This window comes from Hyperolius riggenbachi, chromosome 12, assembly GCF_040937935.1.
Source record: "Hyperolius riggenbachi isolate aHypRig1 chromosome 12, aHypRig1.pri, whole genome shotgun sequence".
Lineage (NCBI taxonomy): Eukaryota > Metazoa > Chordata > Amphibia > Anura > Hyperoliidae > Hyperolius > Hyperolius riggenbachi.
The window spans coordinates 30479022-30506565 of record NC_090657.1 but is presented as its reverse complement, the minus strand read 5'-3'; the positions used below and the strand labels follow the sequence as shown (position 1 = coordinate 30506565).

The 27544-nt window shown below is 46.0% G+C and overlaps 2 protein-coding genes across 4 annotated transcripts in view; one reads left to right on the top strand and one right to left on the bottom strand.

Annotated features, from left to right (window-relative positions):
• Window positions 1–27544, bottom strand: part of IGFBP4 (insulin like growth factor binding protein 4) — a 116043-nt gene that overhangs the window by 61994 nt on the left and 26505 nt on the right. The gene's annotated exons all lie outside the window — the stretch shown is intronic.
• The window catches only part of LOC137542021 (uncharacterized), a 217345-nt gene continuing 214312 nt past the window's right edge, over window positions 24512–27544 (top strand). For both annotated transcript variants that reach the window (XM_068263616.1, XM_068263615.1), the window contains exon 1: window positions 24512–24640. The gene's annotated coding sequence lies outside the window, so the exon portion shown is untranslated. The remainder of the gene's footprint in view (window positions 24641–27544) is intronic.

Sequence of the window (27544 nt, the reverse complement as noted above, 5' to 3'; positions counted from 1 at the left end):
ATCGGACGCGCTGTACAGTTTACTGGCCTAGGAATTTCTGCAAACAGCGCTTGCGCAATCTAAAGGTGGCCATACACTGGTCGATTTGCCATCAGATTCGACCAACAGATAGATCCCTCTCTGATCGAATCTGATCAGAGAGGGATTGTATGGCCACCTTTACTGCAAACAGATTGTGGATCGATTTCAGCGTGAAACTGATCACAATCTGTGGAGCTGCCGCTGCTGCCGCCCCCCCCCCCCCCCCTGCATACATTACCTGTTCTGGTTGGCGTGAGTCCCCGCTGTCTTCTTCTCCGCTCTGGGCTCCAGACTGTTCCTGCAGCTACTGAACTTCCTGTCCAGGGGAAGTTTAAACAGTAGAGGGCGCTCTACTGTTTAAACTTCCTGCCGGGACAGGAAGTTCTGTGTAGCTGCAGCCGGTCCGGAACCCAGCGCGGAAAGAAGACAGCGGGGACCAGGGGACTCGCGCCGGCCGGAACAGGTAATGTATACCCGCTGTATTGCGTCGGTCGTCGAGCATTCGAACACCGCTATCGACTCACTCCCGACCCGCCGGCGATCGAGAAAAATCTTCCGCACGGACGGATCGATGGGAATCGACGGGAACGGATTTCGGATGAAAATCGATCGTTCTGTCAGCGGTGTGCGTGACGATTTCACAGCCGATTCGATCACTGTAATCGAATCGGCCGTATATCGGCGGGAAAATCGTTAAGTGTATGGGTCCCTTAAAAGCACTGTGTCATTCATGCTTGTTGATTGGCCAACACAAACTGATCCACTTATCGAAACTTCCCTTCCTAATGCCTAACTGTGGATGACACTTGGAAAAATGGGGGCTGTTACCAAAAAACAAACTTTTAACAGCACCACCACTCACAGGCATAGAATTCTTTAGCCTCTTGTCTGTAAAAGCAGAAAAAATAGGTTGACAATACTGAAACTGATCAGGGAGGAACTGTCACCTGAAGGAATCACAAAGATTGTTTCAGGTGAGATTTATCCCACGTGTGTACATCAGGGTCATTGTAATTGGGTGCTTCAGGTTACTGCCTGATATTCATTAGTTATATAACTGTGCAGAGGAAAGGCGGGACATGTGGTGCCGCTCACTGTGCCATCATGTCAGATGTCACGCTTCTTGTTGCAGTTCTTGGTATTACTGTGCTGTGTTTGTGTCCGGTTAATATTTAACTGCCCCAGCTTGAGGTCAAGCTATGTGTCACAAAGTGCAATGTTCTATGTGATGTCCCATTGACATTCGGCTTTATTACAACATAGACTGTCCTGCTTTTCACTCAAATATTTGACTACATGTTTTCAGTTAAACTGAACCCGTGGTTAGAGGGATCTGGAGGCTGCTATATTTACTTCCTTTAAAACGATACCAGTTGCCTGGCAGGCCTGCTGATCCTGATCCCAGAGTAAACAACGGCGCCTGGGAATTTGGGCACCCACTAAAAGCCGATAGTAAAATATCGGTATTAAATACCAATGTTTTTCTATAAAAATGTAAAATATCAATATTAAACACCGATATTTTACTATGGCCAAACCTAACCCTACTCTCACACACAACCCTCCCACCCGACGCCTAACCTTAGACCCCCCCCCCCCTCCCCAGCACACACTACCTGCCTAATGCCTAAAACTACACCCCCCCCCCCCCCACCAGCACACACTACCTGCCTAATGCCTAAAACTACACCCCCCACCCCCTGCACACACTACCTACCCAATACCTAAACCTAAACTACCCCCCCCCCGCACACACTACCTACCTAACCCTTAACACCTCCCCCCCACACACACACTACCTACCTAATGTCTGCACCTTACCCCCCCCCCCCCCCACACACACACACACACTACCTACCTAAGGCCTAGCCCTTAACCCCTCCTCTTCGCACACACTGCCTACCTAATGTCTAAAACTAAACTCCCCCCTTCCCGGCACACACTACCTACCTAACACCTAACCCTTACCCCCCCCCCCCCCCTACACACACTACCTCCCCAATACCTAAAACCCCTTAATCCCCTCACCTCCCGCACACACTACCTAATGCCTAAACTCTCCCCACACACATTACCTATCTAAACCCCTCCCTCTCCCCCACTAGCCACAGTGCAATGTGATGATCGCATCACGTCTGCGGCGAAAATAAAAACAATCTTGGGTGCAGCAAAATTGTGCCCGATATGTAACGGGAGCTGTACCAGTTCCAGCCCCCATTGCCGATAATTTGTATTGGCGCCTATGGCAGCACCCAATTAGTCCACAAGCCGTATGCACCCTTTTTTACTGTTTCGTCACAACCCTGAAACAAGCATGTAGCTCATCCAGTCAGACTTGAATCAGAGCACCCGATCTTCATGCTTGTTCAGGGTCTATATACCCAGCAATAGGTACAAGAGTTTTATAAAGCTAGTTCCAGGCCAGCCAGCTTCAATGGGGGCATTTAAAAGTGGGAGAGGTCAAATGGGGACATATAATACAGAAACCAGTGGGAATGAAGTGCAGTGTATACTGTTTAACTACACCCTCTACATAATAAAATTATTAACCACTTAAAGAGAACCCGAGGTGTGTTTAAAGAATGTTATCTGCATACAGAGGCTGGATCTGCCTATACAGCCCAGCCTCTGTTGCTATCCCAAACCCCACTAAGGTCCCCCTGCACTCTGCAATCCCTCATAAATCACAGCCGTGCTGTGAGGCTGTGTTTACATCTGTAGTGTCAGTCTCGGCTGCTCCCTCGCCTCCTGCAGAGCTCCGGTCCCTTCCCCCCTCCCTTCCCTCCAATCAGCAGGGAGGGAAGGGATGCAGGCGGGGACTGGAGTTCTGCAGGAGGTGGGGAGAGAAGCAGACTGACACTATAGAGATAAACACAGCCAGCTCTGACAAGCTGTTTGTCAGCAGCGTGGCTGTGATTTATGAGGGATTGCAGAGTGCAGGGGGACCTTAGGGGGGTTTGGGATAGCAACAGAGGCTGGGCTGTATAGGCAGATCGAGCCTCTGTATGCAGATAATATTCTTCAAACCCACCTCGGGTTCTCTTTAAGGACCAGAGGTTTCTACCCCCTTAGTGACCAGGCCATTTTTTATAATTCAGCACAATTTTAACAGTTAATTGCTCGGTCATACAATGTAGCGCCCAAATACAGCTTTCTTTTGGTGGTATCTGATTGCTGCTGCTAGTTTTAGTTTTTTCTTTTTTTAATTAATCAAAAGAAGACCTACATTTTGTAAAAAAAAATATACATATAGATAAGTTAATTGGCTTCCCCTTTAATTTTCCCTAGACTAAGATAAACACACTACACTATCCATACATTGACATATGGCTATGGCAGGGATTAGGTTGTGAGCCCCTCTGAGGGACAGTGGGACAGTTAAGTGACAAGCCTATACTCTGTACAGCGCTGCGGGAGATGGCAGCGCTATACAAACATTTACATACAATTCTGTGCAAAAACCAGCCTTGCCGCCGGCAGGCTGATCGCTGTGCCCTGCATTGTTTACTGACGGGAGCGCGTGCAAGCTCGAGCGCCCATCAAATCTCGCTCTTCGTGGTTGGCAAGTAACCACTAACCAACCACTAACCAATTAACCTCTGCTACCACACTGTAGAAAAATATGCTCCTTTATTTTGGAATCAAATATCAGCACCATAAATTGTGACAGGAACATCATTAGCTGGACTGGAAAAAATAGCTAAATAAAATTTGTTTTTTTTTTTATCCACAGTAGCACTTTGTTTTTTTTTTTGTTTTTTTTTACAAAAGTAGAAAGTACTTCCCAAAGAAAGACTAGTTTGCCCCCCCCCCCCCCCCCCAAAAAAATAAATAAATAAAAAATAAATAAATAAATAAATAAACAAATAAAAAACAGGTGTCTTAAGTGACGATAAAGATATTGCTGATTAAATAGGGACATCGCTAAAACATCGAAACTGCTCTGGTCTCTAATTCCTGGTAACACATAGCATAATTTGTACTTCCTCCTCGGTTGTGTATGTTTGGGGTTTTAGAGTTTATACATGTATTTATTTTTTGGGGTTAGGGGCAGGTTAAGGTTACTTGCTTAGGCAGGGGGCTTACCATGACTTGGACTGTGATTATAATTTTTTCCAATCTGACAGAGTTATAGACAGGGTGGGGAAGGTGCCAGAATGTTTACATTAGGTTAGGGGCTCACGCACTGTGTAGGACTGTTAAGTGGTTAAAACTAATTGAACTAAGTATTGATCTAAAACAAGCATGCAGATCATTTGTTTTAACTGCACTGGCTTCATGCTTGTTCTTGTAGGACACAAACTACTGAAGCCAATAGATCACCATGACAGCTTAAAGAGGAACTCCAGTGAAAATAATGTAATAAAAAAGAGCTTAATTTTTACAATAATTATGTATAAATGATTTAGTCAGTGTTTGCCCATTGTAAAATATTTTAAATCCCTGATTTACATTTTTACATTTATCACATGGTGACATTTTAACTGCTGGCAGGTGATGTAGCTGCTGCTTGCTGTTTAGGCAGGAAACTGCCAGGAATACCACGGTCCTCAGAGTTTCTTGTGGGAGGGGTTTCACCACAATATCAGCCACACAGAGCCCCCTGATGAACCCTTTGTGAAAAGGAATAGATTTCTCATGTAAAAGGAGGTATCAGCTACTGATTGGGATGAAGTTCAATTCTTGGTCACGGTTTCGTGCTGTCACACGCCCCCTACTGGTCAGATTGCTTAGTACCTCCCAATTTGCTTCAGCCCAAAGACGATCCAATCTCAAGGATGCAATCAATGTGCAGGAGCAGCTGGAATTGGAAAAACAGACAAGCCAGGAGGAAAGGCGTGAAAGATCAAACACTTTACTACACACGATGTACAATAAAACGCTGCCACTACCTCTTTTATTGGGAGGAAGAGGAACCCCGCTATCTAATCTGAGCTAAGAAGAACGGGTTTACCATACAATACTTTGGGTAATGAACCTCTGGAGAAGCAATGTACCATCTGTGGTACATTAATCGAGTAAATAGTCGAAAATGACTTTTTGTGGGTTTTATTAAAATTATGCAATATGCGGTTATTCATATCTACAGAAAAACATGAATAACAATTAAAAAAGGAGAAAATGAAAAAAAAGAATACTTATTAGATTGGGGGTGTGTGTAATGGCTGGGATGGGAGGGATGGAGGGGCGCACTTTGGTGACTCAGCCTTGGGTGCTGGAGGACCTTGTCCCGGCTCTGGGGTGGGAGGGATGGAGGGGCGCACTTTGATGACTCAGCCTTGGGTGCTGGAGGACCTTGTCCCGGCTCTGGGGTGGGAGGGATGGAGGGGCGCACTTTGGTGACTCAGCCTTGGGTGCTGGAGGACCTTGTCCCGGCTCTGGGATGGGAGGGATGGAGGGGCGCACTTTGGTGACTCAGCCTTGGGTGCTGGAGGACCTTGTCCCGGCTCTGGGGTGGGAGGGATGGAGGGGCGCACTTTGGTGACTCAGCCTTGGGTGCTGGAGGACCTTGTCCCGGCTCTGGGGTGGGAGGGATGGAGGGGCGCACTTTGGTGACTCAGCCTTGGGTGCTGGAGGACCTTGTCCTGGCTCTGGGATGGGAGGAATGGAGGGGCGCACTTTGGTGACTCAGCCTTGGGTGCTGGAGGACCTTGTCCCGGCTCTGGGGTGGGAGGGATGGAGGGGCGCACTTTGGTGACTCAGCCTTGGGTGCTGGAGGACCTTGTCCTGGCTCTGGGATGGGAGGAATGGAGGGGCGCACTTTGGTGACTCAGCCTTGGGTGCTGGAGGACCTTGTCCCGGCTCTGGGGTGGGAGGGATGGAGGGGCGCACTTTGGTGACTCAGCCTTGGGTGCTGGAGGACCTTGTCCCGGCTCTGGGATGGGAGGGATGGAGGGGCGCACTTTGGTGTCTCAGCCTTGGGTGCTGGAGGACCTTGTCCCGGCTCTGCATTACTATGTCCGGAAACCCAGAAACTCAGGGCCAGCTTGAGTGAAATCACCACAGCTATGTCATATTATCATATAGGCGGTCCCAGTGGCGTAGCTAAGGAGCTTTGGGCCCCAGTGCAAGGTTTACATTGGCCCCCCCAAGTGCTCTATACATAACAAGTGATACGGCGCACCAAAACCTGGCAAGGACAACCACAGTGCCTGAAGTGCAAGGAGGGGATGGGGAACAGTTTGTTAATGATTACTACTAATAAAAGCACCTATAGAAGTGATTATTACCAGCATAAGACCAATAGAGAGCTAATACTGTGGTTGAGGGTGGACCCCTCAGGCCCCCAAGGCCCCGATGCGGTCGCTTCCTCTGCACCCCCTATTGCTACGCCACTGGGCGGTACAAGTAAATTGATAGTTGGGCTTTAAAGTGTACAGAAAGTATAGTGTATAAAAAAAACCTTGATCCAAGAATCCTAGCAGGCCATATAAGCTCTTATAGATTCACAGCTATGCTGTAGAAGAGAGATGGGTCCATCCACAGTGCTGGTGTTGCTGGTCTTTCTTTTTTTTTTTTAGATAGGGTATTTTAACTAGGCATTTTTACTTTTGAGGTTTACGCCTTTTGTAGCCAGATGGCCAATTCAGCTGCTGCAATAAGGCAGGAAATAATCTGCAGGAACAGATCATTTGCATTGCAGCTTTAATGGCAATAGAGTTACCGTTAAATACAACAGAATGGCTGGGTTCTACCCAAGATAAGATAGGTTCTTGGGTAGGTTCTTAATCTTAAAGTCTATTTAAATTTACTCCATGTTACACAAGGGAACAGTAATAATCTGTTCCTGCAGCATAGCACAAAACAGCACAAAAGAGGAGTGATTGTCCGTATGTATTACTTGCTCCTATTCCAGATCGGTCAGTCCTCCTCTGAGCAGCCTCCTGCTATCACTCATCTCTTCCCTGGTCTTTTTGCATGCCATGTGGCATCAGCTGAGAAGTAAGAAGACAGGGAAGCACCTTTGTCTTGAGTGACATCACATATCTGCACAGAGAAGTACTGACCAACCTGGAGCTGGAGCAAGTACCACTGAGGTAATCTGCACGGAGAAAGGGGAGGGAGAGCTCTAATGCTGATAGCACATATGGGGCTTGATTCACCAAGACAAATAGCATGCCTTATCCGAGTTAAAATGCCTTATCAGAGATAACACGCCGTATCAGAGATAACACGCCTTATCAAAGTTAACACACCTTATCAGAGTAGCATAGCAGGCGCTACCAACTTATGCCTGCTAATTGGCAATGACAAGAGCTCCACTCATCCTGCCCTGAGCCCCTGCGGCTTCGTAGTGCTTGCTATGCTAAGTCTAACTTTGATAAGGCGTGTTATCTCTGATAAGGAGTGTTATCACTGATAAGGCGTGTTATCTCGGATAAGGCGTGTTATCTCGGATAAGGTGTGTTATCTCTGATAAGGAGTGTTATCTCTGATAAGGAGTGTTATCATGGATAAGGTGTGTTATATCTGATAAGGCATGTTATCTCTGATAAGGAGTGTTATCACTGATAAGGTGTGTTAACTCGAATAAGGCATGCTATTTGTTTTAGTGAATCAAGCCCATTATGAGGAAGTGGGGATGGAGAAGTTACAGCTCTTGTTATGAGGGAAGTGGGGAGGGCCAGCAAGAGGATGACAACTCTTGTTATGGGGGGTGGTGGCATAGAATGGTGGCTGCAGGTTTGGAGGAGGGTGTTGTCAGCATTTATTATGGGAGAAATGGAACCACACTTGTTATGGGGGGAATGCTGACAGGTCTTGTAATGGGGAGAGTGAATTGGTGACGGGTCTTGTGTGTGGGTGTGTATCAGGGGAAGGAAGGGCCAACAGGCGGCAAGGAAGGGGAGGAAAGATCAAGTTGGCACTAGTGCAGGTAACATACTTACAATTGCACTGCTCTGCATGGAGTTTCTTTCCCCCCCCATGAATTGTAGTGATGCCCTTGGTATGTGCTTCTGTAGTCATGTGTATACACACAGGGGCATAACTAGAAATCAGCGCCCCCCCCCCCCTGCAAAACTTTGGATGGGGCTCCCCTCCTTACCCCCCCACCCCAGGTATCCAATTAGGTGCCCAGGGGCACAGCGCATGAGGGGGAAGCAATGCAAGCATACAACGGCAGAGAGAGGGGCCCTCTCTCCCCCTCCCTCACATTCGGCTACCCCGTCAGCACTTCCTCTTCGAGCAATGGTTGCCGAAGGTTAGGGAGGGGCCACTGTATGCTTGCATTGCTGCCCCTCCTTCCCCCCAAAACGCCCCTGGGCAGGCCCCAGAGCAGAAAGCCCCCCCCCCGCGGGTGCAGGGACTGCAGCCCCTATTGTTACGCCCCTGTACACATAGTCAGGTTAGCCTAAATTTACTATATAAAAAGGTAGAGTGACCATATTTTTGTGGGTCCAACCTGGGACGGGGAGGGGGGCGTGGGGGGGGGGGGGGCGGCGCGCGTGCGCGCCGCGTCGAAAAGTGGGGAGGACTGAGCGCGCAGAGGCGAAGACTGGGGGGGGGGGCGGCGGCGAAAAAATGGGCGTGGCCATGACATTGTATGGGCGGAGCTAACGTAATGATGTAACAGCGAGGCATAAGAAAGCAGTGTTTACGCCATGATGTGGACAAACGAGACTTTGCATCATGGGTGTACAGAAACTGTGTGATGCTAATAGTATACCGTAACCACAAAGCAGCAAACATAGCCATCTATGACCATTAAATAATAAATGTAGTAACAGTTACCCCGGACACCAGAAAATAAACGCAATAGGCAACATGTCAGCACAAAATAACCGCAATGCGGGCAACATGTCAGTACAAAATAAACGCAATGCGGGCAACATGTCGGTACAAAATAAACGCAATGCGGGCAAACATTTCACCAGAAAAGAAACGCACTGCGGGCAAACATTTCGCTAGAAAAGAAACGCACTGCGGGCAAACATTTCGCTAAAAAAGAAACAATGCGGGCAAACATTTCACCAGAAAAGAAACGCACTGCGGGCAAACATTTCGCTAGAAAAGAAACAATGCGGGCAAACATTTCACCAGAAAAGAAACGCAATGCGGGCAAACATTTCGCTAGAAAAGAAACGCACTGCGGGCAAACATTTCGCTAGAAAAGAAACAATGCGGGCAAACATTTCACCAGAAAAGAAACGCAATGCGGGCAAACATTTCGCTAGAAAAGAAACAATGCGGGCAAACATTTCACCAGAAAAGAAACGCAATGCGGGCAAACATTTCGCTAGAAAAGAAACAATGCGGGCAAACATTTCACCAGAAAAGAAACGCAATGCGGGCAAACATTTCGCTAGAAAAGAAACAATGCGGGCAAACATTTCACCTGGAAAAGAAACCTAATGCGGGCAAACATTTCACCTGGAAAAGAAACAATGCGTGCAAACATTTCACCAGAAAAGAAACGCAATGCGGGCAAACATTTCGCTAGAAAAGAAACAATGCGTGCAAACATTTCACCAGAAAAGAAACCTAATGCGGGCAAACATTTCACCTGGAAAAGAAAGCATTTACTCACCTGGCAGAAGTGTCCGGCCTCTGGCGCGCTGCTCCGTCCCGGGACCGTCTTGTTCCTCCTGCTCTTCTCTCCCGCGCTGACAGGGCTACGGCAAGATGGCGCCCGAAGCCCTGTACTAGAGACACAAATAGGTCTCCAGTACAGGGCTTCGGCAGCCATCTTGCCGTAGCCCTGCTCGCCTGCCGGTGTTGGAAACAGACACCGGAAGAGGAGGCTGGAGCGGGGCTGCAGGCAATGAACTGGCACGGCGTCTGTAGACGCCGCTGCCAGTTCATTGAGGAGAGAGTGGCCAGAGTCCCGAGGCCGGGACGTCCCGCTGCTGAAAGCGGGACGTTTCCTGGGACCTCATTAAGCCTGGGACAGCGGACCCCGAATCCGGGACGTGTCCCGGGCAATCCGGGACGTCTGGTCACTCTAAAAAAGGGAGTTCTCACTGTGGGCATGAGGCACTAACTCTATTATGTCCATATCACTCTTTTTATGCGATATGTGAGAATTATACATTTTTACCAAGTAAGTGAAGCCAGGTTGCTGGATCACTTACATTCATTCTCCTGTGGGCCACAGCCTTGGTGAACCTTCGTAAATCAGATTCAATGACTTAATCTGCAGCAACCTGATACAGAGAAACAATATACAGAAGCTGCCAGTATGCATTCGCTGTGATGTCCTCTTAGCCAACATAATGACATCATGCTGCAGCCACGTACCTCAAGTACAGGACTTAAGGGAGAACAGATGCAGTCATGCGTAGTGACATCATAAGACCTTACAGTTTTACACGGAATATGGCAAATGGGATAAAAGCTCTCTTACAGTAAAACTCACAGTATAAACACACATGAGGGCAATAATCAGGGCAATGCCACACAGGGCTGGGCCGAGGCAGAGGCGAGAGAGGCTTCAGTCTCAGGGCGCAGTGTAAGAGGGGGCGCACAACTCACTCAGCCATCATTCCCCTATTGTGTTTGAAGCAGAGAGAAATAGGAAAAGGGGATACATGGCAGTGACTGCGAGTCAGATAACTAGAGATTAAGGTGTTGGGTTCCCTGGGGCGCCTCTTAGTCTAATAGCAATCAGTGTGTGACGACTGGGGTGAGAGGGATGGAGGGGCGCACCTTGGTGTCTCAGCCTTGGGCGCTGGAAGACCTTGTGCTGACACATTCACACATTAAAAGCATCAACCTCTCACAGTGTGATGATTTGCTCAGCTGCCTGTGCAGGCAGCCAGCCTTTTGACCATTGTGTAGGTTTGCATGCTGCAGGACTCTGGAAAGAAGAGCTTCTGTCAGTTTTTGCAGCTTGTGCTTGCAGAGGAATTTGCATATGTTGTCATGCAAATTGCCTGGCCACATTCATTGGAGGCGTGTACTATAAGTACTATGTCTTTCCCACAATGCTTCGCTGTTCATAAGGATTTCGTCCTATGTAACACTCCTGGTGGGGTGTCAGCCTTGCTCTCTGTTTGAACATCAGCTTAGAGTAATTCCTAAATCTGCGCTAGGCGGATTTCCCTAGTGCTGTTAGGATTGTATTATCTGTATTGCCTGTTCTGTCTTGTCTTGCCTGTTTGCCATTGTCCTGTCCCTATGGTGGTTGACAGGAAATGGTTCTGATCTCTGTTCTTGGAGTATAGCTGGTGCAGCGGTTGCTACCAGCTATCTCTTCTGTTCTGTCTCCTGGGATCGCACTAGCTACTTTTTGCTAGCGCCGGGGATCCTTCTGTTCTGTCTCCTGGGATCGCGCTAGCTACTTTTCGCTAGCGCTGGGGATCCTTCTGTTCTGTCTTCTGGGATCACGCTGGCCACTTTTCGCTGGCGCTGGGGATCCTTCTGTTCTGCTACTCTGTACTTGGATCGCGCTAGCCACTTTTCGCTAGTGCTGTGGATCCTATCTCTCGCTTGTCCCTGTTTTCGTGTGTCTGTCTGCTACGCTTGCTGGAGGCTCGGTGAGGTAACCGTTAAGCAAGCGCTCGCGTCCTCTGTTTCATGTTTGTCTGTTAATGGTTAGTTAGGCGTGCTTGTCTCTATTGTGCTTATCACGTGGAGACCGCGCATAACCGCGTGCACTGTTGCGAATGAGTGCGGTGTTCGCGGTTAGCTAGCATTTGTTATTTTCCGTATCTCCTCATTGTATTATTTGCTGTGCCTTTGCTAACCTCGTATTCTGTTCTGATCTGCCTTGTGTCTTGTCTGGCGATCGCACCTCTCGCGATCGCGTTCCTATTTCATATCTGCTGTTGTGTGTGTGCGGTTGCGAGGTGGCGACTGGATTGGCACACACACATACAACCTGTCCCTTTGCTCATTCTCATTCGCAATCGCCTCTCTTACGATTGCGTTCTGCGTTTTGTACAATTCCTGTCTGGCATTTGTGGAGGTACAGAGGATTGGTTCCTCTGCACTCCCCAGCGCCATCTGCAGACAGGAATTTTCCCTCTACGGGTGCGTAGCACCTTTTGCTGGGTTCCTGCAAATTATACGCTTGTGGAGGATTTCCGCCGTGTCAGCGCACGCGTTGTGCGCTGATCACGGGGAAAGTTCCACAATCGTTACACACAGTCTCTAGCACAGCTAATGCTAATATTGCGTTCATGAAAAATGAGCGCTGGGGATTTGGATGCTAGAGATAACAGCAAGTACAAGATTGGTAAAATTACAGATATTCTACTGGGCATTGCTAATTCTGATAGTAAAATATCGGTAAATTTTGATACCTGATAGGTCACTGCTACTCTGAGAGTGCAGTGATTGGCCCATTGACAGAGCCGTGGTCCCGCCCTCGAGACCATTGGCTCCAGTAAGAGCACAGTAACTCCTGTTACTGTAGTTTCCCATAGCACGCTGACGCAGCACGCCGGACATAGTGAGCTGGCTGGCTGAGGGGAAGATGAGGGTGCTGCGCCAGACATAGTGTAACTCCATGAGGATGCTGCGCCGGGACAGAGGAACAAAGAAGAGGAAACAGGAGTACCGTTTATGTATGGTATCTATCTACTACTGTGGCTATGCACTGGTCCGAATTGTATTATTTGGACCATAAGGTGGACTGCCTTTTTCCCCTCACTTTTGGGGGGAGAAAAGTACGTCTCATGGTCCGAAAAATACTGTAGCTGCATCCTTATTACAGGTGTGTGATTCAGACTCTACTGCAACCAGAGAGAATAACAGGACTGCCAGGCAAGTATCATTGTTTAACCATTTCAGCCCATGGGTATTTTTCACTTTATGCATCAGAGCAATTTTCACCTCCCATTCATTGGCCAATAATTTTCTCACTACTTATAACAATTAATTGATCTATATCTTGTTTTTTTCGCCATTAATAAGGCTTTCTTTGGGTGGTTTATTTTGCTAAGATTTTTTTTTTCTAAATGCATTTTCACAGTAATATTAAGGAAAAAAAATTATTTCTCAGTTTTCGGCCATTGTAGCTTTAAAATAATAAATGCTACCATAACTAAAACCCATGTATTTTATTTCCCCATTTATCCCGGTTATTACACCATTTAAATTATGTCCCTATCACAATGTATGGTGCTGATATTTTATTTGTAAATAAAGGTGCATTTTTTCAGTTTTGCGTCCATCACTATTTACAAGCTTATAATAAAAAAAAAGGTTGTAATATACCCTCTTCACATGCATATTAAAAAAGTTCAGACCTTTAGGTAACTATTTATGTTTTTTTTTTCTTTTGATTTAAATTTTTCATTAAAAAATTTATTTGGGTAATTTTTGGTGTGGGAGGAAAACAGTTAATTATAAATGTAATAATGTGGGTTTATTTTATTAAAAAATGTATGTAGATGTAGTTTTACTATTTGACCACAAGATGGCCACAATGAATTTTTTTTTAGCCCTGGAAGCGGTGTGCTTTTTTTGTCAGAAAGATGGTGGCTTCTGATGAGCAGCCTTCGGTCTTCGGGGGAGGGGGTAGCACAGCTGCAGCCGCCTGGATGTGACAATCACGTCCAGGCGGCTTAAATGGTTAAAAGGAAATAAATATGGCAGCTACTATATTTCTCTCACTTTAAGTCTCCTTTAATTTTTTTTTTAGTTTTAAATTTGTTACACATATTTAAAACTTGATTTAAAAACTTAATACAATGGAATTGGCTTGCATGACCTTACTTTCCTCACATGGCAAACAAAATTCAAAGATTTCAGAGTCCCCTTCAATACACATCTATCAAAAGCGAGGTTCTGTAGATGGGGAAATAGATCACCTTACATTTGTCTATCAACAATCAGTGTATAACGTAGGCTAGAGCTAAGTAGGATTGGAACTGTACATTATCTTACATGTCACTTGAGGAACCCATTAAAGGATACCCGAAGTGACATGTGACATGATGAGATAGACATGTGTATGTACAGTGCCTAGCATGCAAATAACTATGCTGTGTTCCTTTTTTTCTTTCTCTGTCTGAAATAATTAAAAATCAGGTATGCGAGTGACATTGTCTGTCCAGGTCGGATCGGGTCTGGACTATGGCCTAACCCTCACTGATAAGAAATTACAGCCATAGAACACTCTCCTAGCAGAAAATGGCTTCTGAGTGCAGGAAAGAGCTAAAAAGTGTCAATGGTTCATAGATTTTAGCTCTGGCATACTTCAATGCATGTGTCATTGAGCAAGGACAATGAAACAGTAAAAACTTAAAAAGTAGGTTTCAAAATAAAATATGGTCATTTTTATATATATAAAAATTTTTATCTCATCAGTTTATTTTCACCTCGGGTTCACGTTAAGCATACATGTAGTTGAGACTAGTTTAGATAAAGCAAGTATGGAGAATCCCCAGTAGACTCAGCATGCAGTAGTTCTGCTTCCCCTGGACACCCTCGAGCGTTTGAGATATGTAAACAAGCAGGGCCAGCACCAGTAGGAAAAAAAACTTCCTCAATTTGGAGATCAACCTTAAATCTTAATCACTTCTGGCTTGAGAAAGAACATGTGGCTGTCCAAAACAACAGTGCGTTGATGTGGCTAAGAAGTATGTAACAATTAGTGATGCTATATTAACAGCATCTGAACTAAAACTCCACATTGCAATCCTGCATTACTGCCTTTGATATTTCCGGCTCATAAACAGTCAGCGCAGCACAGTGCAATGTATTATTAGAAAAGGCTGACACACATACACACACAACCAAGCCATCATTTCCACATAACATGAAATACTCTCTAAATTCCCCATTTACGTCCCACTAATTAATCTCCATGAGTTTTAAAGAGGTACTTTAACCCAGGATTAAACTTCATCCTAATCAGTAGCCAATATCCACTTTCCCACAAGATTTTGTTTTTCTTTTTATAGAATAGAAAATTATGGGCTGATATTCTGGTGAAACCCCACCCACAGTGAGAAGTCAGGGCCATGGCCCTGATAGTTTCCTGTCCGTGATCCTCGTTGCATTATGGGAAATAACAGCTGTTTCTGACACATACTGTATATGGACTGTACTATTAAATCTCAGCTCTGCCTGTTCAGTAAGCCAGCACCCAATCAGTAGGAGACCTTGGGCAAGACTCCCTAACACTGCTACTGCCTATAGAGCGCGTCCTAGTGGCTGCAGCTCTGGCGCTTTGAGTCAGCCAGGAGAAAAGACATGATTTTCACAAGACTTTCGGAGTCCCTTTAAACACTATTCCTTCTTCACTTTAGGAGGACCTTAGTAAAGCAGCCCCATATGTAACCACGTAATCTACTGCATAAGTAATAATTCTAGCCACATGTCTATACTTAAGATTAATGCTTCATCTTCTATGCAGAGGTTCCTTCTAGCTAAACAAATTTGTTAACTGTTCCCCTTGAGCTTCCTCCCCTTGAAATGACTAGAAGTCTGACCGCTGAAAAACAAGCAGAAACAGTTGTGTAATTGTTAAAAGGCAGACCATGACCAAACGTATTTCCAGCAAAACTGGCTTCCACGTGAAATAGAAGTTGGCTCACAATTCCCAGAAAAAATACAACAGGAGTCCCACAAACATTTGTTTTATTACGTATTTAACCCATTAAAACCAGTGCGTGGCAGTAAGCAGTTATATTTCCCTGCTCTGGACAGTTTCTTCTCTTTCTCCACCGGCGGCTCTGACCTTCCGACAGGTCTTCTGGGTCCCGATCACATGATATGACGTGATCGGGATCCAGGAGACCGTGTCAGTGTTAGAGCACCACCTGGTGGTGGAAGAGGGGTATTGGAAGAGATTCTTCCATCACCCTTCTTCCACCTCCGGATGGCAGTGTAAGGCTGACTTGGTCTTCTGGATGCCAATCGCATGTCATATTATTTGATTGGCAGGGGTGTTGTTAGCCCCAAAGATAAGTGGCACATGCCCTGGATCTGTTCTGTGGGTGTCCCTGATGTCCCCCAGGCAGAGTCAGCTGTGGTGCCTCAATGGCGGGAATGCTGGGAGCTGTGGTGCATCGATTGGGGTTATGCTGGATGCTGTGTTGCCTCTATGGGGGCATATGGGGTGCTGTGGGGCTGTGCTGGGAACTGTGATGCCTTCATGGGGGCACGTAGGGAGCTGTGGCTCATCTCTGGGGGCATGCTGGGAGTTGTGGTGTCTCAATGGGAGGCCCGTGAGAGTATGGGAGGGGGTCCACTAGAAGGTCAGGGAATGCTATCGGGGAGAACTGACAGACAACCTGGCAGCAGGCCAGCCCGCCCAGCAGAAAGCCAGACCAGCCAGCACACAAGCCAGGTAACTCTGCCGGGTTATGTTTGAGTGACACTGCCTATTTATGTGATATGCTGCATTTTTTTTTTACTGCTGTTAAGTTCGTGTAAATTCTGCTCCTGCCATGACCACTCCCACATTCTGGAGCATGGCCAAACCCATTTTCCAGCTGGAATGCCCAAAAGTGCCCCGGATCTCTAAGGATCCTGGCAACGCCCTTGGTGATTGGAACCAAGAAGACATGTCAGGATTACATTGACGCCGCAGTGGAGGAAGAAGAAGTCGATCCAGCTGTCTAGACAGGTATGTATGAAAGCTTCTTGCGCCCACTCTGCGCACCTGCATACTCTGCCAGGCTTGGGAAGGAACACTTTCCCTGCGGCAGGAAAAATCCGGTCCTGGCTGCTAAATGGTTAAGGTGTATGCCTAACAGTGATTTGTTTAATTTTGTAAAATGATAAAGTGACCACAATGATTTATAAATTCATGTTATTCCTTTTTTGTAGAACAGCATTCATGCTGAAAAATAAGTAGTAAGAAACTAGTTCTCCTGAATGGCGTACTGTGGACGCTGGAACCTAAAATACTGTAGACAATTTACTGTAGACAATTTACTTGGCTACAAAAAAACTGCCCAATATGGGATCCTCAGTATCCTGGCATGCGCTAGACAACACCTTTGATTAATCAAGGCTTGGTGGAAATCGATGATGGTTTCAGTTGTTGATTACTGTTAAAGAGGAACTCCGGTGAAAATAATGTAATAAAAAAGTGCTTCATTTTTACAATAATTATGTATAAATGATTTAGTCAGTGTTTGCCCATTGTAAATTCTTTCCTCTCCCTGATTTACATTCTGACGTTTATCTTACGGTGACATTTTTACTGCTGGCAGGTGATGTAGCTGCTGCATGCTTTTTTTTGGCAGTTGTATACAGCTGTAAACAGCTATTTCCCACAATGCAGCAAGGTTCACAGACAGGAAACTGCCAGGAGTACCACGGTCCTCAGAGTTTCTTCTGGGAGGGGGTTCACCACAATATTAGTCATACAGCGCCCCCTGATGGTCTGTTTGTGAAAAGGAATATATTTCTCATGTAAAAGGGGGTATCAGCTACTGATTGAGATAAAGTTCAATTCTTGGTCGAAGTTTCTCTTTAAAGGGGCACTATGGCAAAAAAATTGTAAAATGTAAAATTTGAACAAACATATACACATAAATAGTACATTTTTTCTAGAGTAAAATCAGACATAAATTAGTTTTGTCCTATGTTGCTGTCACTTACAGTAGGTAGTAGAAATCTGACAGAAGTGACAGGTTTTGGACTAGTCCATCTCTTCATAGGGGATTCTCAGCAAGGTTTTTATTCTTTATAAAGATAATCCCTAAAAAGGATTTAAACAATGATGCTGGCCAGCCTCCCTGCTCGCTACACAGTTTTTCTTGGCAGTTGGACAGAGCAACTGCCATTCAATAAGTGCTTTTGAAAATAAATAAATCCCTGAGAATCCCCTATGAAGAGATGGACTATGCTAGATGATCTTTTCTATTTGGCACTTTTACTGGCCTGATGAAGCGGGCTGAGACCCGCGAAACGCGTTGCCTGTGCTAATAAAAATCCCTTGTATTAACTACAGAGGTTTCGTCATTGAGGTAAGCTACCTCATATCACTTTTCGATTTTAAGCTGATTTTAGATGCTTTTATTACATCAGGGCGCCTCTTTCCCTTTTACGTGCTAAGTATACCCCCGAACACATCCTGTCCGAGGGGAGGTGGCAGACCACCAGTGGAGTCCCCACAGTGGACTCTGTCCCCTTTTTTCCACTAAGAGAGCGACCATCCTTCCGGTTCTGGCTAGGACCACCCCGAGTGGAGTCGGGTTTATTGTCTCCACCTGCTTCCTGTGGTTGGTTGCCCCAAGCAACCTCCCTTTGTGAGTAGTGCTTTTAATTTATTTTCTTTTATTGTGGTCATTGACATATTGCACTACTGGGCTCCCGTTTTTTGTCTCCTGTGACTTTTTCTACAGGGTGTTCATCCACCCCTACTACAATTGAACATAGGAGAAAAGTAATTTATGGCTCATTTTACCCTGGAAAAAACTTCTTATTTGTTTGTTTGCACATATTTAAAATTTTACAATTTTTCGCCATAGTGGCCCCTTTAAATGACTGAATTTTTTACTGTTCGGGACAGATACCTAATGACAACCTGTCATTAGGTATCTGTCAGGACCAGTGAGCAACTGTAGCAATAGCGTCCTGCGCAGGAGCAACAGTTGCTCAGTCCAGCTGCCAAAATAGTGTCCAAATGAATAGGGAGACTGGCCACCATCTTTGCATAGATCTTTTCCAGGGATTGTTTATTAAAAATAAGGAAATACTGTTAATTCCCCTTGAGGAGATGGTCTAATTCAAAACCTGTCAGGTCTGTCATACTTTTGCTGCCAACTGTAAGTGACAGCAGAATAGAAGAAAAGTAATGTATAGTGCATTTTTACTGTGGCAGAAATGTACTTCTTATAACTGTGTACACATCTATTTTAAATGTATTTTTTTATGTTTGCTATAATGGTCCTTTAAGAATTGGAAAAAAAATAATAAAGTGGAGTGCTTTGGTAAGAGATAAGGGGCCATATACAATTCACTGTTTCTCCTGAGTTTTCTCCTGGGAGAACATTTTTCATTTTCGATTTATAATAACTTTTTAACACTTTGCAATGAAAAAACTACCAAAAAGTAGGTGAAAAAGTACTATCAAAATTACTTTGAATATTTTCTTGCTTGCTGCTGGTTTAAAGGGCATTTTATTGGCAAGTTTGAAAATATCACCTGCGAGAAAACTTAGGAGAAAAAGTGAATTGCATATGGGTCAAGAGGAGAACGGTTGGATTTGTTTCAGCTGGTAGAAAGGCTATAGTAAGTTAGTTAACCACTCTTTAAAACTTTAGGCTACTTACACACTAAGACGTTGCGTTAGGTGCTACGTTAAGGTCGCATAACGTGCACCTAACGCAACGTATGGTGGTGCGGGAGAGGACGGTTGAGTGAGCCGCGTTAGGCGGCTCTATCCGCATAAGGTCTCCTAGGGTGGCGCTGATTGGCCGGCGGGACCACGTGATGCGGAGCAAGACACTCCGCATCACGTGGTCCCGCCGGCCAATCAGCAGCCGCCAGTGCAGTGCATATTAAGTAGCCATGTGCGCGGCTACTGTAGCGGCATCTCCCCGCCTCCTCTCCGCCCCCCACTGAGCATGTGCAAACAGTCTAACGTAGAACGCACAGCATGCTGCACTTTCACTACAACGTGCAGGGTTACATGTAACGCAACGTGGGCAGTGTGAACAGCCCACTTGTGTTACATTGCTGTGCGTTGGGGGAGCGTTACAGGCTGCATTAACGTGCGCCTGTAGCGTCCCTGTGTGGAAGCAGCCTTAAAGGGACACTGTAGGGGGGTCAGGGGAAAATGAGTTAAAGTTACCCGGGGCTTCTAATGGTCCCCCACAGACATGCTGTGCCCGCGCAGCCACTCCCCAATGCTCCGGCCCCGCCTCTGGTTCACTTCTGGAATTTTAGACTTTAAAGTCTGAAAACCACTGCGCCTGCAGTATGGTCTGTGCCTGCGCCGTGCGCTCCTGGTGCCATCAGCGGGAGCGAGGACACGGCAATGCAGGCGCAGTGGTTTTCAGACTTTAAAGTCTGAAATGCCAGAAGTGAACCAGAGGCGGGGCGGAGCATTGGGGAGTGGTTGCGCGGGCACAGGATGTCTGTGGGGGACCGTTAGAAGCCCCGGGTAAGTTCAACTCATTTTCCCCTGACCCCCCTACAGTATTCCCTTATATATAAATTAATTATTACTTATATATTAATATAATACTGATAAAGTGCTCTGAGTATAAAGCGATATCAGAACTATATCTTTGCTATGTTACTGAGCTTCCCATGAATGTCCACGCTTAAAGAGGAACTGCAGTGAAAATAATGTAATAAAAAAGTGCTTCATTTTTACAATAATTATGTATAAATGATTTAGTCAGTGTTTGCCCATTGTAAAATCTTTCCTCTCCCAGATTTACTTCTGACATTTATCACATGGTGACATTTTTACTGCTGCCAGGTCAGTGAAAGGAGATGCTGCTTGCTTTTTTGGAAGTTGTAAACAGCTGTTATTTCCAACAAGGCATCACATCTCCCACAGTGTGATGTCAGAACCATGGTCCTGACATCACACTGTGGGAGGGTTTCACCACAAAATCAGCCATACAGAGCCCCCTGATGATCCTTGTGAGAAAAGGAAAATATTTCTCATAGGAAAGTGGGTATCAGCTACTGATTGGGATGAAGTTAAATTCTTGGATACGGTTTCTCTTTAAGCTGATTAGTCCACGAATGGTCACGTTCAGCTCCGAGGCTGAAGGTTTGGTTCAGATCCCAACATCCTTTCGAGCAATGCAACTGTAACCAATAAAGAACATCACATTTCATGGGGATGAGTGGCAGGGATGTTTCACCTCTGAGCTGGAATCTGAGCTCTGCACAATGAGTGTCCTTTAATAGCGCAAAATTTACATCTCAAGAGCTTTCCAGCAGGACAACTAGCACCTCCAACCTCAATAATCAGTATATAATACCCCACAACTACGGAACAACAGGGTTTTTTTTTAATATATTTAATATAGCCTGCCCTTTACTTAACTATAATAGTAAGTATTTGTTCTTGCTTGTCTGTAAAATGTCTGCTTCTTATCTATGCACCCGGTATTTGTAGCCGCAGTTTGTTTAGCAGATGACTTTGGCTATTTTATCGAGCGCATCTGGCACCACTACTTCCAGTTATAGCCAATATCAACATGGGCATCTATGGGCGCACACACTTCTGTGGGGACCGACAATTAACATATATAACGGTGAAGGATATTGGCAGGTTTCCGGCAGGAAGGTTGTCAGATGGTGTTAGGCATTTGTGGGGGGGATAGGTTAGGGTTAGGCATTAGTGGAGGGGGGTCGGTTAGGGTTAGGAACAGATAAAGGGTTAGTTATGGCTGGGCATGGGTGGGTGGGGTCGGTTAGGGTTCATGGTGGTGGGATTGATCAGGCATTGTGGGGGATTAGTTAGGGTTAGTCATTGGTGGGGATCGGTAAGGGTTAGGCATCAGTGGGGGGTTGGTTAGGGTTAGGCATTGGTGAGGGGTCGGTTATGGCTGGGCATGGGTGGGGGGGCGGTTAGGGATCATAGGGGCGGGACTGATTAGGCATTGTGGGGGGTTAGTTAGGGTTAGTCATCGGTGGGGGTCGGTAAGGGTTAGGCATCGGTGGGGGGGTCTGTTAGGATTAGGTAAAGGATCAGTTATGGCTGGGCATGGGTGGGGTCGGTTAGGGATCATGGGGCGGGACTGATTAGGCATTTTGGGGGGTTAGTTAGGGTTAGTAATTGGTGGGGGGTCGGTAAGGGTTAGGCATCGGTGGGGGGGGGGTCGGTTAGGGTTAGGCATCGGTGGGGGGGTCTGTTAGGATTAGGTAAAGGGTCAGTTATGGCTGGGCATGGGTGGGGCGGGGGGGGGTCGGTTAGGGATCATGGGGGCTGGTTTGATTAGGCATTGTGGGGGGTCAGTTAGGGTTAATTTCCCTATATATCTACATTTATAAAGTGTGAGAAGTCCCTAAGCCTCTGCAGACAGCAGTAGTATATTACAAGATATTTCTTCTCAGCACCAATTTATACACAAGGCAAAAAATATAAACAAACGTGGGAATGGAGCAGCAGTACAATGTACAACATTGGTATCTGGGTAGGATATACAGTTTTAAATATACACATTAGCTGGAAGTCATGGGGAAGTTACCCAACTATAAAGTTTACAATAGATTCACTAGGTATGTGAATGGGCTTAGCAGTGTTCTTGGGGCAACTCCAAGATACAATTTTTTTGTCCACTAACAGCAGCTCTAGGGCCCAGGATCCCATGCTGATAACTATAGGTATGTGACTACTGTGCCTAATGGGTTATACAGCCTTCGGGCTAAAGACTAATTTACAGCATAGTATATACAACCAGCATTTTTTTTACTAGAACAGCATTCAAAGGGTTACACACAGGACTTCAAAGTTCAGTGCAGAGAAATCTGGACGCATCTGAACTGGAGATAATGTAATCTTGTGTTTACTTAATTGTATGTAAGTGAGGAATGTGACACATTCTCTGACTGTGCAGGAGCTGGTGGACACAGACAGACACTCAAAGCATTCCTGCCTTCAATGCATAATGAATAAAAATTATTATTATGAATAAAATGCAAAGTCAGCTCTCAAAGCAAAAAACTGTACTTTTGGTAACTTGTAATTTCTAAATGAATAATAATACTTATGCACAAATGCAAATATGAAAACCGTATGGCATTTAAAAAGTAGGAAAACATGTTTATATTGAATACTATGCCAGGGTTTATACCGCTTTAAAGAAAACCTGTACTGAGAAAAACCTCCCCTGGGGTGTACTCACCTCGGGAGGGGAAGCCTCCGGATCCTATCGAGGCTTCCCCCGTCCTCCTGCATCCCACGGGGGTCCCGCTGTGCCCCTCCGAACAGCAGGGATGTAAATATTTACCTTCAGTCTTTTGGTTATGAAAGGAAATGCAAGGCTGTGCTGCCACAAGTTATTCTGCTTTTCCCCATAAGTGGGGTACTGTTCTGCTGCTGTATATTGGATTGTGATATTTTTTGGTTTAAACTGTTATATGTTCCTTTAATGCTTTAATAAAGGCTGATTTAAAAAAAAAAATTTACCTTCCCGGTTCCAGCGCAGGCGCAGTAGCGGCGCTGCACTCTGAAGTAGGCGGAAATACCCGATCTCAGTCGGGTCCGTTCTACTGCGCAGGCACAAGTTTCCGGCGCCTGCGCAGTAGAGCGGACCCGACGGAGATCGGCTATTTCCGCCTATCTCCGTCAGAAGAGCCGCAACAGCGCCCCCGCTGGAGCCCGAGAAGGTAAATATTGAACAGGCTGTCGGGCCGCTGTTCGGAGGGCTGCAGCGAGACTCCCGTGGGACAGAGGATGGCGTGGGAAGCCTCATTAGGATCCTGAGGCTTCCCCCTCCCGAGGTGAGTACCCCCCCAGGGAATGTTTTCTGGTTACAGTGTCTCTTTAAAGCGGACCTGAACTCAGAACTTCCTCTCTGCTCCAAAATATACACAACAGCATAATAAACCTTTACAGAAAAACATTTCTTTGTTACAGCTGCAAAAAATCTGCAGTGTGTCCACTTCTTGCTTTCATGGAAGCATACATAGAGTTAACATCCTGTGTTTACAAATTAGCTGCTCTGCTGTGGCAGAGGATATTCCTGAGCTGACACAGCTAAGGAATCAAATTACAGTGGTGATTAGTCACAGATGAGGGGGAATTAAACAGGCTAAACTCTCTAAATCCATACAGGGTGAATTTCTCTCTGTTTTCCTTCAGTCCTGTGTAAGAGTTCAGCTCCACTTTATTAGCTGTTTTCAGGGTTTATTCTTAGACTCTGTAATATGTTAACATTAAAACTATTTTGAACAACAACCTGGTGAGTGTAACAGGCTCGGTACTCTTTCACCTGTGTTGATTTTTTCAGGCCAGAGAGGGGTTAAGGTCAGCTCTGCAAATATTTCACAGCATCCCTGAATACTCTACCCAGTTCCCTGAATTGCAGGGATGGCCCTTTACAATGTAACGTTATCTTGTAATCTTCATAGGGGAGGAAACTCATCATGCCAAAAAAGGAACGGCCATGAATCTTAGGTGTGGTATACAGGTCATTTTTTTTTATGGTATATTTTAAGCCTGTGACTTCTGACTGCAGTCTCTGACGTAGAACAAGTGTTGTATGAGCCTGCGGGGGCTGCAAGTCAGGCATTCTATGTGAAATCATACTACTGCATTGCAGACTATTGTAATGTGAACAAGTGGGCAGGGCTGGCGCTATCATTAAGGCAAGGGGGGCAATTGCCCCCAGGCCCCCGAGTCTGTAGGGGCCCCTAAGGAATCTCCTATTTTGCTCCAAATTCTAATTCTGCTGCCGCTGGGCACTGGGCCCTCGTCGTATCTGTGTGGTGGAGGTGAGGACCGTGAGATGGCAGCGCTGCAGGCAGAGACGGGAGGCAGGGATACATACTTTACCTGCTTCTGTTAGCATCGCGGTTACCATGGTTCCCTTCCTGTTAGCTGGACCACAGCGGCGCTCACCCCGACGTGACGTCACATGCCTGCGTCACGTTGAGGAGAGTGCCACTGCTCCAGCAAACAGGAAGGGACATGGTAACCGTGATGCCGACAGAGGCAGATAAATATCTATCCCTGCCTCCCGCCTCTGCCTTCAGCGCTGCCATCTCACGGTCCGCAACTCCACCACCATCACACCACGCAGTAAGTTTGGCTAGGTAAAAAAGATGCCGTGGGCTGCCGTAAGGGGGTTGGAGTTGGGGAGTAGTGCTGACATTTCTGGGTAAGTGTAGGGGGCCCCCAATTTACCTGTGCCCTAGGGCCCCCAAGCCTCTTAAACCGGCCCTGCAAGTGGGCATTTTAGAACCTGGTGGATAGGGTGCAGTCATATCACCAAAGTCTTTCCCTAGAATGTCCCACTGTTACCAGCTTCACTCTCCCAGCCACTGATATTGAAGTCAATGGGAACCAAAGAGAAAAAATAATCAACCAGATACTTACTTATGGAGAGGGAAGGTTCTGGGTCTTATAGAGCCTTCAGGGTCCTCTCGTTTCAGCGCTGGACCCCCCGGTAGCCGTAACCAAACTGGTGAAATACTGCCACCGCAGGAGGCTTTGGAAGTATTTGGGAGCCCGAATGCTCCCGAAGACATGCGGCTCCGTACTGCGCCTGCGCAAGCACGCTCTCTTGCACGCTCACGCAGGCACAGTACGGAGCGACCCATCATTGGGAGTGCTCAGGATTCCAAAGCCTACTGCGGCGGGGGATACAAACGGGGAGCCAACACTTAAACGAGGGGACCGGGAGAGAAACGGGAAGGCTCAATAGGATCCAGAGACTTCCCTCTCCTTAGGTAGGTATCTGGTTTTTTTTGTTTGTTTTTTTAAGTTCCCATTAGCTTTAAAGAGGAACCGTGACCAAGGATTGAACTTCATTCCAATCAGTAGCTGATACCCCCTTTCCTACCAGAAATCTTTCTCTTTTCTCGAACAGATCATCAGAGAGGTCTATATGGCTGATATTGTGGTGAAACCCCTCCCACAGTGTGATGTCATGACCAAGGTCCAAATAGTTTGCTGTGTGTGAACCTCATTGCATTGTGGGAAATAAAGGCTGTTTCCAACTGCCAAGCAAGCATTATTTCCCTCTGCACATAGAACTCTCAGTAACAAACATTTCGTACAGATCACCTGGTAGAACCCTGACTAGTGATAGTTGTTTCAAGAACTGCGCATGCTCAGGAGGTTTACAGCGACACACGCATGATAGAGCCGGGTGCGCAGAAGGTGCGCGCATGTGCAGTTACTCACGATTTCGGACCAAAGTTGCCAGAATAATGGTGTGGCCAGCAGGACCAGGGAGGGGACCCATAGGACGCAGAGGGACCTCCAGGGCTATGGGGGACTGGAGGGGGCTCAAGGTAAGTCCAGTTTAGTTTTTTTTTCATCACTATTCAGGATCCCTTTAAGGTGCAAACCATTCAGGCATAAAAGTTTGTATTTAAAATGTAAATACTTTGGCCCGGTTCACACTGCAGTAAAAAACACAGTGTTTTCCGGAATGCAAAAACCCCCCACAAAATCGGACAGTGAATACATCCTGTGTTTTTAATCGGATGTGTTCACACTGTCAATTGGCACGTGAATGAAGTGTGCACAGACAGGACCGCAAATGTAAAATTCCGACTTGCTGCATTTTTTCCCAACCGTAAGCAAGACCAAAAATCGGACACAATGTAAGCCTATGGCAACGGACGGCATCTATTCCCAGTAAGCCGGACGCCGCATGCAGAACGCCAACTCACCTGTCCCATGGATTTGGTTCCACCGCCGCTGACACCCGCTTTTCAGTCTGAAGCAGATCGGAGGCCAGCAGAAGCATGTGGTAGGTTTGCAAACAAAACAAAACAAAACAAAAAAACAATGGGAATCTGGATTGAAGAGGGAAAATTCTCATTGGTTCATGGTGGACTAATGAGAATCCTCTCTGTTGCAGGACTCCTGTTGTTTTTTTTTTTCTACAATCAAACAGGGAAGCACATTCTGCCAGGCTCCGATCAGTTTCAGGACAAGCGGTGGATGGCAGATGGTATGGCAGAGGACGCGGACAGGTAGCGACACAAACAAATGCAAAATGGCAGATATGTGAAACGCGCCAGCACTCGCCGCACCATTTCAACACCCGCTGTGTTCGCATTGCAAGTGAGGATTAAAGAATGCCAGCAAAATGGCCAAGGTAACTTTTTTTGATAATAGCACCATAATTTGGACAATCTTCTCTGCAGTATTGGGCGAAAAATATCTAAAGCTCGCCATACAAACATCAATTTTGATCACAGGAATGGCCCCACCATTTTCAAGCCATCTTGCCCGTTTAATCCCCCCCCCCCCCCCAAAAAAAAAAAATATATATTTGAAGCTGTACCTGCCACTGCACTGTTTTTTGGGGGGGCTACCCCAAGCCCTGGATAACTGAGAACGCTCACAGAAATATGTCCAAAGCAGGAAATCAAATTCAAGACTGGGACGATTTGTATATACATCCTAAACGATCTATCAAACCAGGCAAGTATATTTAGAAGCTAGAAGATCATTACATTACTGGAAGCAATCACATATTTATACACTTCTTCATGAGAAAGTACGCTAAGCTAAACACATCATCATCATCTACATATTCAAATGGCACATAAACCAGTACCGAGAGACAAACACCATAAAACGATGACATTAACAGGCTGCACATGCTGTTACACTGAGGTTATGGGACGGACAGAGATGGATTTCAATGCAAGCAGAAATATAACCAAGAAGCAAACCAAAAGCTTGAATGATATGTAACTAGAGGTTGTTGTGTAGATGAGAAGTGTAGAGTCTTATCTTAGAAGAACAAACCACAAGTAATGGAAAAAGTCATGTTTATTCATGCATGTTAGACTAATGTGCATGAATAAACATAACTTTTTCCATTACTTATGGTTTGTTCTTCTGAGAAGGTAAGACACTACACTTCTCATCTACACAACAACCATTAGTTACTTATCATTCAGGACACCTCCACCGGTGTTTTTAGTATAGTCCATACCCTAAGGGTCCTAGTTACGAGGA